Genomic DNA, 13,088 nt, shown 5'->3' on the forward strand with positions numbered 1-13,088 from the left:
GGAAGGAAATAAGCAAGAGCAAGACTTTGAAGCGATATTCAAACATTCAAACATTCAAGCATTCCTTCAAGCAATTGAGCATTCTAAGTCTCCATTCAAGGCTAAGTGTTGCATTCAAGACAAGGATTCAACCATTGAAGAGGAGATCACTTACAACATACAACATACTACATACATTACACCTTCGCATGTTGCAGGTACACGGCTGTAATTGAAGATCTGGAATCCTTGTGCAGAGACGAACAGATCCACCTTCGTTTCGCGGATTTTTCGGAGGACCGTGTGCACGCCGGGCGCCATCGTCCCGTCAACTTTTGCTCAAATTTGCGGAATAGAATTGTCTCGACATTTTACTACTAATTTCAGGTCCGCAGCTTCATCCCATATCCCTATCTCTGTTTACAAGCGAATCTTTCTTGCTTCTACATACATTCCTAGTTCAATCATCCTATCTATATTCTTTACAAAAGAGGGTATCCTTGATGTCTTAACCCTTGAAACTCATTTAGAATCCAATCCCGCATTGTGTGGGATTGGATCTTGTGGGTTTCAACCCCTCTTTTGAATGTAAAGTCCCTCCTAAGTGAAAACCATCAACCCTAGTGATCTCCCTTCTCTCTCCTTGGAGTTGGGGAGGGGAGAACAACTAGGGTTCGATTTTTCCGCTTTACACCACCTTGTATGCATTTTCTCCATACTTGGCTAGAATGGCACATGGGTCCAACCTTCTCATTTGTAACTTATTAGGTACTCCTTGTTGTAGTCTTTCTTTGTTTAGATGCACCATGATAAGATCTCCTACTTGGAATTGTAGGTTCTTCCTTTTCTCATCAACTTTTTGCTTGATCTTACTTGTGTTCTCCATCAATGCTTGCTTGACTAATTCATGTATCTCCTTCATTGTCTGAGAAAAGTCTTCTGCATATCCACTCCTTGTAGCTGCATTTCCTAAATCTCTTAGCTCCAATATACCCCTTGGGTGAAGACCATAGACCACCTCAAAAGGACTCTTGCTGGTGGTTCTATTTGTTGTGTCATTGTAAGCATATTCAACTTGTGGTAGCACTTGATCCCATGTCTAACCATACTCTTTGGTAAGGCACCTCAATAAGTTTCCCAAGCTCCTATTTACCACTTCGGTCTGGCCATCTATTTGTGGATGGTAGGCTGGTCCAAAAGAGAGGTTGGTGCCAAGCTTTTGCCAAAGTGTCTTCCAAAAATGATGAACTTTGAGTCCCTATCTGAAACAATGCTCATGGGTAAACTATTTATCCTTATCACTTCCTTGAAGAACAAATGAGCTATATGACATGCATCATGAGTAGTCTTGCAAGGTACAAAGTGGGCCATCTTACTAAATCTATCCACAATGACATAAATACTATCAAATGCCTACTTTGTCCTTGGTAAACCTACTACAAAGTCCATACTAATGCACTCCTAAGTTCTATTTGGTATGGGAAGAGGTTGGTATAAACCGACATTTGAAGAAGTGCCCTTGGCCTTTTGACAAACAATACAAGTCTCCACATAATTTTTCACATCTTGATTCGTCCTAGGCCAATAGTAACACCTCTGAAACAACTCTTGAGTCTTGTTGACTCCAAAATGACCACTAAGGCTGCCATTATGCTTCTCTTGTATGGAATTTTCTCTCATTGACACTATAGGCACACAAAGTTGTCCTCCTCTAAACAATAACCCATCTTGCAAGGTAAAATCTGAATGCTCACTATGAAAATGATTTTGATACTCTTTACACACCTTGTAGGCATTTGAGAAGTCTTCATCATCCGGGTAAAGGTCTCTAAAACTGTCAACACCTATGCTCCTTAACTGAATTTCTTGGACTGTCAAAAGTCTCTGCTAAATGCATCAACAACCCAGTTTAATTGACCTTTTTTGTGCTTGATTGTGAATGTATAGGCTTTCATATACTCCACCCACTTCATGTGTTTGTGACTGAGCTTGACTTGTGAGTTTAGAAAGCTCAAATCTTGGTTGTCCGTATAGACCACAAATTCCTTAGGAAGCAGATAGTTTCTCCACTTCCTCAAAGCCTGGACTAAAGCATATAATTCCAAGTGATATGAGGAGTATTTCCTCTTTACATCACTTAGATTCTCACTATGGAAAGCTACTGGTCTTTCTTCTTGGCTTAGGACAACACCTACTGCAACATTGCTTGCATCACATTCCACTGTGAAGAGCTTCTCAAAACCAGGCAACACTAACACCAGTTGAGTAGCTATCTTCTCTTTAAAGGTTTCAAATCCTCTATTTGCCTTTTCATCCCACTAAAACTTTGCCTTCATTCCACCTCTAATGGTGTCCAACATTGGTGCACATATAGCATTGAATTGCCTAATGAACTTCCTGTAATATTGAGCTAGTCCATGGAAGCTTATCACCTTTGTTGCTGACTTAGGACTAGGCCAATTTACTATGGCTTCAACCTTGCTGGGATCCATCTTGAGGTTTCCTTGAGACAACACAAACCCAAGGTAAACCAACTCTTGCTTTATAAATTCACACTTTCCCAAGTTCATGGTTATCTTCTCTTCATACAATCTTTGTAGTAGATTTTGCAAATGATTAATATGGTCTGCCCTATTCTTACTGAAAATGAGAATATCATCTGAGTATACCACCACAAATTTATCTATGAAGTCCTTCATCACCTCATTCATGAGTCTCATGAAGGTGCTTGGAACATTGGATAAGCCAAATGGCATTACAAGCCATTCGTAAAGACCCTCTGTTGTCTTGAATGTTGTTTCCATTCATCACCCTCCTTAATCCTAATTTGGTGGTATCCACTTTTAAGGTCAATCTTGGTAAAGTATTTGGCTTCCCGTAAACAATCCATTAGGTCTTCTATTGTAGGAATTGGAAACCTATATCTAATACTGATCCTATTTATAGCCCTAGAGTCAGTGCACAATCTCCAAGTACCACGTTTCTTTGGGGCTAAAATGATAGGTACAACACAGGGCTAATGCTTTTCCTAATTAGGCCTTGGTCTAAAAGCTCTTGGATTTGTTTGGCAATCTCAACATTTTGTTGGGGAGTCATTTTGTAAGGTGCCTTGTTAGGTAAGGATGCTTCGGGAATAAAGTTTATTTGATGGCTTATGGCTCTTTTAGGAGGTAAGGTGGCTGGTTGTCCATCACTCACTATTCCTTTGAACTTCTTCAATAGGTCTTGAACCTCTATTGGCAAATCTGGCTGCTCTTTCTCGTCTTCCTCTTTAGGCTTCATTACTAATGCAAACCCTATACCTTCACCTTCCTCAAGTGTCTTCAAGAACTATTTTTCACTCACCAAAAGGACATTAGGACCTGGTGCCCTCTTTTCACCTTCCTCAAGGATAGATTGGATCTTGAATGTGACTCCATCTTTCTTGAATGAGTATGCATTCTTGGCTCCATCATGAATAGCTTGTCTATCAAATTGCCATGGTCTTCCTAGGAGAAGATGGAATGCATCCATGGGTAGGACATCACATAACACTTTGTCCTTATACCTCCCAATGGTGAAATCCACCCGTGCTTGCTCATTGACTAGGATATGTTGGCCTTTGTTCAACCAGGTGACTCTATATGGGTTGTTGTGAGGTATCCTCTGTAATTTAAGCTTACTCACTGCCTCTTCTGACACAATGTTGTCTGTTGACCTTGAATCAATGATCACTTTACAAACTTTGTCCATAATCTTGCATTTGATCCTAAATAATGACCTCCTTTAGCTAGGCTCTTCTCTGGTAGGTTCTTTTATCAAAGTTCTTCTTATCATCAAGTTGTCACCTACCTCTGATTCTAAGGCAACCTCTGAAGTCTTGCTGCTTGAAGTCTCTTCTTGAAGATAGTTCACTCTCCTTTCACCACTCTGTGATGATGACCCCTTCTCTGGACACCTATATGCTGGATGACCAAGTTGGTTGCAATGGTAACACTTCATTGATGCAAAATATGAGGAACCTCTACCTTGTCCACTAGACCTTCCTTTAAAACCACTTTTTGACCCCCTTCCTCTATTGAATCCTCCTTTACCAGTGCTACTTTCTTGCTGCTTAGTGAGTTTAGACTCACCTTGTGTTCTTTGTTATGAACTTCTTCCTGCAAAGCCTCCCCTATGGCCCCTATTTTCTTTTCCTCTACCCCTGCCCCTATTACTACTTGAGTCATATTTTCTTTTCAATTTTTCTTCCACTTTAAGGGCAAGTTGATAGCTTTGATGAACTGTCTTTGGGCTCATTAGACTGATTTCCTCTTGGATGTTCCATTGTAGTCCATTTAGGTACCTAGCAACTTTGAGACTTTCTTCTTCCACCGCATGAGATCTAAGGCTAAGTTTGTGAAACTCCTCCGTATAGCCACTTACATCAAGGTCTTTTTGTCTTAGGTTTTGTCTCTTCCTATGAATCTGCACTTCATAGTCATCAGGGAGATAGACTTCTTTGATTTTGACTAACATCCCTTTCCAAGAAGAGATGGGTGTTTTGCCCATTTTCTTCCTCTCATCTTGCACAAATTTCCACCATGCGAGAGAAGCTCCTCTCATCCTAGACTTTGCCACTTTAACTCTTTGGGCTTTAGTTATGCCTTCACACTCAAAATGGTTCTCCATGCCCTCTATCCATTCTAGAACCACTTCTGCTTCCATCTTACCGGTAAACAATGATAATCCTTCTAGTGATTTACCACTTAAGGCCTTCAATGCCTTTAGGAAAGGTTCTTGTTCTAAGACAAGATCATGTTCAGGTACTTTGTCTATCTCTGACACCTATTTACCCTTCCCTTCTGCTCCTTCAACCTTTACCAACACTTCATTTGCCTTGGTTTCAATCTCACCAAGCTTACTTTCCAATTCAATCAACTTTTCCTTCAGGAGTCTATTCTCTTCCTCCTGATCATCCACTTTCTTTGCCAACTCTGCATTGGTCACCATGGTGTTGTCTCCTATAGATTCCACTGAGGACATCTACTCACCTATCCCAAATCTTATAGGCTCTGATACCAATTTGATGGGATCTACCTAGCTTGCTCACACTTCACCTAGTTGGTGTTGCTCAATTCCACCAACCTCTCTAGGTCTAGCTATGCTCCAAGACCTCTAGGTCCTTCTTAATCTCTTCTAGGGCTTGCTCCTTGCCAATCTCAAGGTGTTTGCAACAAGTGTTTAACTAGGAACCCAACCATTACCAAGTGACTTCCATATGCTCAATTGTGCTATCCTGACAACAACTTGTCAAATTCACCCCATACTGTTGTGAGTCATTGCAGAGGTGTGGAGGTAGTATCTAGCATGGAATGCATTCCATTTGGTCCATTTGTGGTTTTCATTCATTATCTTTCCTACCAATTTCACTATTTTGCCTAGAAATAGGGCTACAAGGAATGAGCCCCTATTAGGCCTCCAAAATCTGGTTTTCAAGGGTTTTGAGGAAAACGGTCCAAAAGACCTTGCAACGAGTTTTATTTTTATTCAATCATTCACCTATCCCCAAGAGATTTTGGTGGTTTTGGTTTCCCAACTTTCCATACAATGCCCTAACCCAAAAATGAGGGTTTGCAAGGGTTTCTAGGCCTCTTAACCGACAATGACTGTTCAAATTTGAGGAATGGGTATCTAAAGGTCTTGTTAAGGCTTCTAATCATAGTGGAAACTCTGTATGGACCTTTTAAAACTCTCCAAATGATTAGGCTAAGGTTTTGTGTCCACCTCTACACTATGCTCTCAAATTTCACCCTGTCTTCTCTAGCCGGGTTGCTCTTGGACTCGCCTAGAATAAGGTGGTAACCATGTCAAAATTCACTTCCAAAACTCCTCCTTTCATATATACACTATACAAGGGGTTTCCTTCCATGTCCCAACAGTCTGTGATGGTTGCACAGAGGGATTTTATGGGGCAACCATTTTACATGAAATTGCTATTTACAAGCCAAAACTAGTTGATTGGAAACAAAACAATGAAAAAACTAGCACACCCTATCTACAAAGAATAAAATGAAACAAATGACATTGGAACACAACAAATAAATTCAATCCATAACTGGATCAATGGATTCAATCCATTATCATTCACATTTTATGCAAAATAAGACCAAAACAGTGATAACAGTCCGAAAATAAGTAGTTTCAGATTGTTAATCTTACAAAATCAAACTTCCAACCTTGGTAATCATGCAAGAGGAGGTTTAAATAGTCATCCCCACATGTGGAGGCATTCTAGGGAATTTTTCTATCCCTAACTCCACCGCTAAGCTCCTTTAGGACAAAAGTTGTCATGACAACTTTTACAACTTTCCACTTTTTGGTTTGCCAACCTAAACAACCTAGTACAAGTCATTACACAAGAATTTTTAAGCATTCCTAAGACCATTCTAAACCTCTCTAATGCTCACACCAAGGTATTCCACTTTTGACCATCAAGAAGGTCATTTCAACTACTCACATTATCACCTACTCACAAAGTGCAAACCTAGGAAGAAAACCAACTCAACTAGGCCTACACTTGACTCAAAAAAAACATCACACACACTCCTTACACCCTCTTGAATTCCTTATTAGGAACCTGACTTGGCTAAGGTCGGTACAAGCCAAAATTGTGAAAGGACTATAAGCCTAAGTCCTAGGTGCTCCTAGACCAAACAAGTAATGTCTCCATTTGTTCAAGGCTTGAACTATGACATAAAACTCCTGATCATATACTAAATATATCCTCCGGGAATCATTCAATTTCTCACTGAAATAAGCTATTTCTCTCCCTTCCCGACTCAAGACTTCTCCTATTGTTGTTCCACTTACATCACGATCCACTTGAAATACTTTGTTGAAATCTGGTAAAGCCAACACAGGCTGCTCAGTCACTTTCTGCTTCAACAGTTTAAAAATTTTGTTTGCTTCTGTGGTCCACTTGAATTCCTTCCAATCTCCTCTCATGGTCTTAGTCATAGGGTTACAAACTAAACTAAATTTTCTGATAAACTTTCGATAAAATCTAGCCAATCCATGAAATGATCTTACCTCTCCAATGCTTTCCGATGTAGGCCACTCAATAATTGCCTACACTTTCTCAGGGTCCATCTTCAAACCATCCTCAGATATCACAAATACCAAATAGACTAACTCATCCTTCATGAAAGTACACTTCTTAATATTTATCAACAACTTTTCTTCTCTCAATCTCTGCAAAACTTGTCTTAACTGCAACAAATGCTCATCTTTTGTCTTACTAAAAATTAGAATGTCATGCAAATACACAATAACAAACTTACCCAAAAATTTATTCAATACCTCATTCATTTGCCTCATGAAAGTACTTGGTGCATTAGTCATTCCAAAGGGCATCACCAACCATTCATACAGTCCTTCATTTGTCTTAAATGTTGCCTTCTACTCATCACCTTCTCTGATCCTGATCTGATGATATCCACTCTTCAAATCTATCTGTGTAAAGTATTTTTCTCCACTCAAACAGTCCATTATGTCATCCATCCTAGGCAAAAGAAACTGGTATCTCACTGTGATCTTGTTTATTGCTCTGGAGTCAGTACACATTCTCTACTCTCCATTCTTCTTAGGTGCTAATATTGCGGGTACTCCACAAGGACTCAAACTTTACTTGATCCAACCTTTCTTCAATAACCCCTGCACTTGTCTATTTAGTTCTTCATTCTCTATCGGTGTCAACTGGTGTGCGGCTTTGTTAGGAAAACTAGCTCCGGGAACCAAGTCCATGCAATGACTAATACTTCTCATAGGTGGCAATCCATCAGGTACATTATTTGAAATGATGTCTTTATATTCCGTCACCAAATATTTCATCTCTTCTGGTTCTGGTTTCTCAGTCTTCTTTGGAATTAAGGCAAAACACACATTCTCAATGTCTCAATCCATCCAGGAATTTCCTTCCATTACCAAATAGATTCTAGCATTTGTAAAGACTTCATTCTTTAAAGGTTCCTCCAAAGGCAAGAAGGTTTGCTTCATCCCATTTGGCCACAATAGTGTATGTATTATTCCTCCCATCATGTACACTACCTGTCTATCAAACTGCCAAGGTCTACCCAAAAAAAGATGACAAATATCCATAGGCATAATATCACACAAGACTTCATCATGATAATTCCCAATTTTCAATTTCACCAAACCTTGCTCACTTACTAACAACTTATGTTCATCCTAAATCCATGCTATCTAATAAGGCTTAGGTTGTTTCAATCTCTCGAATTTCAACTTATTCACCATCTCTTTTGAAACAAGGTTATCTGAACTACCACTATCAATAACAACTTTACAACACTTACCGAATACCTTACATCTGGTCTTGAACAGATTCTTCCTCTGCAAGGGCTCTTCATCTCCTCTGGTATGACACAGAGCTCTCCTCATCACCAACAGTTCTCTATCTTCCAGTTTATTGTCTAATTCGGTGGGGTTTTCTTCCACCATTGCTGCTCTTCTAGTATTTTGTGTCTTCTTACACTCGAATGCAAGATGTCCTTCTCCTCCACACTTAAAGTAGGTTCCTCTAAATGTTCACTTGTCTTGTCTCTCCTCCGGTAGAAATTTCTATCATCCTTCTGGTATGAATTACCTTCTTTTTTCACTTCCTTGTCCTTGTTCTGATCTGTTCTAGTTCCTCTACCTTCAGTATATCCTCTTCCTCCGATAAACCTTCCACCTCTGCCTCTGCTCATGTCTTTTGTTTAACTTCTCTTTTGCCTTTAGGGCATACTGGTAAGCCTCTTCAACACTCTCCAATTTGATCAAACTTAGTTCATCTTGTATAGACATCCACAATCAATTCAAATATCTTGCAACTTGTTCAACTTCATGTCCGGATCTGATATTCAACTTGTAAAATGCTTCAGTGTACTCCTTCACACTAGATTCCTTCTGTCTCAAATTCTGCAACTTCTGGAACATATTCACTTGATAATCAGCTGGCATAAACTTTGACTTTAACCTAGCAATCATCCGATCCCATGTGTTAATCTCCTCTTTACCTCTTCTCTATCTATCAACTTGCAAATGCTCCCACCAAAGAGATGCATGACCTTTCAACCAGGTACATGCATATTTCACCTTCCTCTCTTCTGCAATGGTTTCAAAATTGAAATACTTCTCCATCTCCGAGATCCAAGCCATCAATTCATCCAAATCTAACTTCCCATCATATTCTGGTGGGGTAAAATTAGGTTTAGTATTCGCCCTACTCAAAACCCTCAAAAACCTTTCCTCATTCGGATCAATTGCTGGTAGGTTTGTTTGTTCTGTCAGGGCTTCTTCTCCTTTATCTTCACTCACATCTTCGATATGTCAACCTCTTCTCTGGGCTGTCTCCACGTCTTCCAACTAGGATGCTATACCTCGCAACGTCTCCATCACAGCAGCGTCTACATTCCCACACACTCAACCATTCCTAGCTCCTCTTAGTGCCATCGTTCACGCAGGTTCTTTGCAGCTGCAGGTCAGATCCGCAATCGGCCACCCTACAACAAAATTTTAGGAAACGCAACCTCCAGAATGAAACTTCGCTCTGATACCACTTGAAGCAGTCATCGGTAAGGAGGGACCTCAAAGAGATCAATCCAGACTGGTTAGCAAGAGTAAACACAATTGAAACACAAAGATATGATGGAGGCAATGCAGAACATATCATTTTATTGCATGAAAATTGATTACATCCAACCTGTAGCAACTGGGTTACAGCATAACCGACTCACAGGCCTAGTAGAACATACAAAATAGGTCACAACAGGGACCTTGAATCATAAGATCTATCTTCTATGCACAATCTAGCTACTGGATTCTCTGATTGATTGCATTCTAATGCACAATTACAATTATATATATCAATCCAAAGGATCCAGTCGGCCCAATAGGGATCAAAACCTGAAGAATGAGACCTAATGTGTAAAATAACAAGGTTGGTCTCCGCCAAGAAATTCCTCTGGAAGATCCAAAGGATGAAATGTAGATCATAGGAAAAGGTCAACCACATGCCAAGGAACATCAGAATCAACGCCCAAGGCTCCACAAGCTTCAGAAGAGGTTTCGAAAGATCACCAAAATAGGTCCAGGCAACCGGTAACAAGAACTATCAATCGGTAACAAGAAACTGTCAAGGAAATCGATAGCGATATCTTGTCAGAAAATGATCCAAATGTGATGCAGTCTGGAAACAAGAAAGATGATCAAGTCTTCAAGTAGAATCCAACTCCATAGGATCTGGTGAGCCAAAATCGGGACACACAGAAAGAAAAGCTGAAATTGCAAGCAAAAAACAAAACATAAAGAAAATGCTTTTTTGGTTGATGCAAGATTGCTATGAACCGAGGATGCTCTTGCATCAAATGAAAAACCCTAAATACACTTTTTCATAAACCTACACTTTTTTAATATAGACCAGCACATATTATTCCCTCAATCTTTATAAAACTAACCTCAAATGTATTAACTCTTTTCCTTTATCTCACTAAAAATTGATATGTCATCTAAGAATAGATAATTAGAAACTTAGTATGAACATTTGGTTTCAACACTTCTTTTATTAATCTCATGAATTTCCTTTGCGTATCAATAAGACTAAATGACATAACCAACCACTCATTCAGCCTATATGTTGTATTAATTGTGGTTTTTTGTTCATCCCTTCTCTAGCTTTGAATTTGGTGACATCCACTCTTCAAGTTAGTTTTTGTGAAATATTTTACTCCACTTAAACAATCCATTAAGTTGTTCATTTGAGATAATGAAAACCAATACTTTAGTATTAACTTGTTGATACCTATTTAATTGATGCATGTGCACCATTCTCCATCCTTTTTAGGTACTAGTATTGTTATGACACATGGGTTACTCAAACTCAATTTAATTTGTTAAATAAATCTTGGAGTTGCTTCCATTACTCTAGACATCTTCTATGGGTGTCATCCTATATGTTGCCTTCTTTAATAAAACAACTCCTTGAATTAAATCCACGTGGTGACTAATGCTTCTCATAGGTGACAACCTATTTAGTAACTACATCAAAAGTATTTCAACATACTCTTCTAATATGTCTTTTATTTATAATTGAACTTCTTCAAGTTTATCCACTATCCTAACCTTTGTGGGATTAAGAATGAAACCATAACATGTCTTCTCTCTTCTCATCTCCTTTATGAGTATATTTGTACAATCAACACACTTTTGGACTAGTGTTCACTTATTCCTCTTCACCTTCAATGCACTCAATGTAAATGATTTTTCATACTTTACAATGGTGCAAGTTTTTATTCTACCATCATGTACAACCTTCGTGTGCAGTAATTGCACAAAATTGTGTTACGTTTCATGCCAACTTATCAACATGAGTGAATTTAAGTAATTCTAACTAAAAATTAATTTTAGTCAAACATATGATCTATAGAGATTCATTATAGCTATCTTATATATGGGCCACAACTTTTCCAATTGAAAGTGTCTACTAAATGTCTATTGTATACCACTTTGGGTCTAATTACCGTTTTTTTTTTCAAAAAACTTGATGTTTCAACAATTCCTACTCTTATAAATAGTATTTTTTTTGAAATGTAAAAATACCCTTTTATAGATTTATAAGTGAATTTTTTAATATATATATATCTTTTAATATTTTAATTAGTTTTTTATATTTTATTTTTATTGAAAGTAGGTTAGCAACACTAAAATAAAAGGTTGATTATTTGTAAAGGAAAATAACTAAAACTTTAAAATTTTGAAAAAAATAAATGTACTAGAGAAAACGATCTATCTCAAGATGATATAATTCTTTTCTAATTTGGATAAATAATTAAGAAAAAAGGTGATGTCAAATGGAAAGAGTTATATTTTAGTAAACACAACTTTTCAAATTTATTGAAAAATATATATACATAAAAAATAGTTAAAAATATATTTTTGCACTGAAGTTTCAAGTTATCAATATACAAAAAAAATTGAAGAAAAAAAGGTAAAATTTACTATATAAAGTGCGACGCCTTGTGTAACTTCAATTTCAACATTTTATCAACAACTAAATTATAGTGTTTACTTTATGAGGAAGTATATTAAACTAATTTTTAAATTTTTTAAAAAAATTACATAAATAAAATACACCAAAAAAAAAAATTCTTTTTTTTAGTTTACATAATTGTAAAATTCAAAACATATATTTCATTTTTTTATTCATTTAATTTAAAAAGTTGAATTAGCATTGGCCATTTCCTTTATAAAACCATGACATAGCTTTGTGCTTTTCTCTATGAATCCACCTTTGTCTTCCCAATAGGAACTGATAAATATTTATGGGCATTATAGCATACACAAATTCACCGTTATATGTAACAATCTAAAATTAGTCGTACATTACTCACTTACTATTAGTTGATGCCACTTCTATATCCACAAAATCTTGCAAGGGATTGGGTGATTTGTTTTCTTTGACCTTATATTATACATTATTTTATGATAGACTAAGTTAAAATTAGTACTTCTATTGTACTAAATGAAATTGTGACATTCTCCTCCAAATTTATACAAAGTCATGATAAATTTATTCTTTATATGATCTCATTCTATTCTTAATTAGGTTTTAGCAACACTCTTGTAATTGAGACTTCTTAGTTCTTTTGTATATGTAAGTAAAGCTACAAAATTTATACCTACTTGTACCTAATGGACATCCAAATGCACTACATGACCAATTTATCCACATTTATAACTTGTATTAATAAATCTTCTTACTCTATTTCTTCTAGTAACATCTTCCTTTGGATGTCTACTCTTTTTCTTAGTGTAAGCTTGATATGTCTTTACAATTTTTTCTCTAATTGAGTTCGAAGATTTTTAAGAAGTGAGCCTATCACATTAACAAAGTGGAAGCTAAAGTGATTATATTTATAGGGATGGTTTCTAGGTTTTGTTAGCTCTTGTACCTAATTAGCCAAAATTGACTAATAAATCAACACATCTTTAAGAGATGACTATAGTGAAGATAAAACAAGATGGGAAACGTGTGGCATATGCATTTTTTTACTCTACAAGAATATTGATATTGATTCTCTCCCAAGTTGTTA

This window comes from Cryptomeria japonica, chromosome 11, assembly GCF_030272615.1.
Source record: "Cryptomeria japonica chromosome 11, Sugi_1.0, whole genome shotgun sequence".
Taxonomy (NCBI): Eukaryota; Viridiplantae; Streptophyta; class Pinopsida; order Cupressales; family Cupressaceae; genus Cryptomeria; species Cryptomeria japonica.